The following is a 2,711-nucleotide window of genomic DNA, read 5'->3' as shown; positions in this document are numbered from 1 at the left end:
GGAACTAGACCAATCAAATTTGCATCAATATCTTCTTCTACAGGATGAGGTGGAGGAGAAGGTGGAGGTGAAGGTAAAGGTGACTTGATCATTTTGAAGTCACTAGTACACATTTCAAAATACTACACTTAACCATTTCAAAACACTACACTTAACCATTTCAAAGCACTACACTTAACTATTTCAAGTCATGAATTCACATTTCAAGTGACGACACAAACCATTTTTAAGTCATGAATTCATATTTCAAGTGACAACACTAAACCAATTTCAAGTCATGAATTCACATTTTCAAATAATTAAACTTTACTAATTTCAAAAAACCAGTTCATGTTTCAAGTAACTACACTAAACCATTTTCAAGTCACTAATTCACTTTTCAAGTGACTACAGTTGATTAATTTGAAGTCACTAGTACCTATTTCAAAACACTACGCTTAATCATTTTTAACTCTCTAATTCACTTCTCAAGTGACTAAATTTAACTATTTTCAACTCTTTAATTCACTTCTTAAGTGACTAAACTTAACCATTTTCAAGTCATGAATTCACATTTCAAGTGACAATACTAAATCATTTTCTAGTCATGAATTCATACTTTCAAGTGATTACACTTTACTAATTTCAAAACACAAGTTTACCTTTCAAGTAACTACACTTAACCATTTTCAACTCTTTAATTACATTTCAAGTGACTAAATCATTTTCAAGTCATGAATTCACATTTCAAGTTATGAATTCACATTTTCAAGTGATTACACTTTACTAATTTCAAAACACAAGTTCACATTTCAAGAACTACACTAAACCATTTTCAAGTCACTAATCCACTTCTCAAGTGACTAGTACACATTTCAAAACACTACACTTAACCATTTTCAACTCTCTAATTCACATTTCAAGTATCAACACTAAACCAATTTCAAGTCATGAATTCATATTTTCAAGTGATTACACTTAACTAATTTCAAAACACAAGTTCACCTTTCAAGTAACTACACTAAACCATTTTCAAGTCGCTAATCCACTTCTCAAGTGACTAGTACACATTTCAAAACACTACACTTAACCATTTTCAACTCTCTAATTCACATTTCAAGTGAATAAACCTAACCATTTTTAAGTAATGAATTCACATTTGAAGTGCCAACATTAAACCAGTTTAAAGTCATGAATTCATATTTTCAAGTGATTACACATTACTAATTTCAAAACACATGTTCACCTTTCAAGAACTACACTAAACTATTTTCAAGTCGCTAATCTGCTTCTCAAGTGACTAGTACACATTTCAAAACGCGACACTTGATCATTTTCAACTCTCTAATTCACATTTCAAGTGACTAAGCCTAACCATTTTCAAATCATGAATTAACATTTCAAGTGCCGACACTAAATCCATTTCAAGTCATGAATTCATATTTTCAAGTGATTACACTTTGCTAATTTCAAAACACAAGTTCACCTTTCAAGTAACTATTCTAAATCATTTTCAAGTTGCTAATCCACTTCTCAAGTGACTAGTACACATTCAAAATACTACACTTAACCATTTTCAACTCTCTAATTCACATTTCAAGTGAATAAACCTAACCATTTTCAAGTCATGAATTCACTAAAATTAACCAAAAATATACAAGTAATTGTCATCCCATTTCAAATCAAATTTCACAAAATCAGCCACACATAAGAAGTGAGTCAAGTCCACCATAAATAGCAAAATAAAAGAAAGATCTAACTCATTATGTTAGACAGAAATTCAGAACAAAGACGCTTTTAACAAATCAGTATCAATTGATGTAAGGTCTAGGGTTGATCATAGTTAATAAATTTTGGGGTTTTCATACATAATTATCTAAAGATGTTAAAAATTCCAAATAAGAAGAAATCAAATATAAAACTTCAGTCAAATTTTGCTAATTTCAGACCACAAAATGTGTTAAAAGAATCAAGAATGAGAGAAGCTCACGGTGTTGGAGAGAGCAGCGGTGGTAGCTGTTTGAGAAGGAGAGACGATGGTGGCTGTAGCTGTTTCACCGGTGGCTGCACTGGGCGACTGCTGTTAGAGGGATCAATGGAGGGAAGCAGAGTGGCGATGGAGGGAGGCGGAGCGGTGACGAAGATCGGCCAAGCGGCTGGTGGTTGGCAATGGTTTTGTTTTAGAGAGAAGGTAGAGAAAAAAGGGATTGTAGAAAGAGAAAGAGTGGAGAGGCAGCGGTTGATTATTTGAGAAATGAGGGATTAGGGTTTTGTTTTGTTTAAAAGGAAAAAGTAGGTGCTTTGGATCTCAATTGTTGGTTCATTTTTATCAACGGCTGAGATAAAACATGATTAAAAAAAGATGAAAATTGGAATTTAATTAAGGCCAAATTGAGGTCAATTTTGACTGTAATTGACACCAATTGAGTATAAAATTGGCTAAAAATTAAACACCAAGGAAAAATTAAATGGAATTGACTGTTATTTTAATAATAATAATAATAATAATAGTGGTAGACAATGCATTTAAAAATTGTGAGTGTGCGTATTTGTTAAAATAATTTAACTAATAAAATTATGTAAAATATTATATTTGAATTAATAAAGTGTCAAAAATGATAACTAAAAAGTAATAAAAATAATTTTTATATTTTAAAATCGTGACTGTGACACGTCGTTATTTATATAATACAAGAATAATGTGTAAAAAATATTAATATTTAAAATTAAAT

The sequence above is a fragment of the Capsicum annuum genome, chromosome 6 (genome assembly GCF_002878395.1).
Source record: "Capsicum annuum cultivar UCD-10X-F1 chromosome 6, UCD10Xv1.1, whole genome shotgun sequence".
Lineage (NCBI taxonomy): Eukaryota > Viridiplantae > Streptophyta > Magnoliopsida > Solanales > Solanaceae > Capsicum > Capsicum annuum.
The sequence above is the reverse complement of the archived record's forward strand: the minus strand, read 5'-3'. Positions refer to the sequence as shown.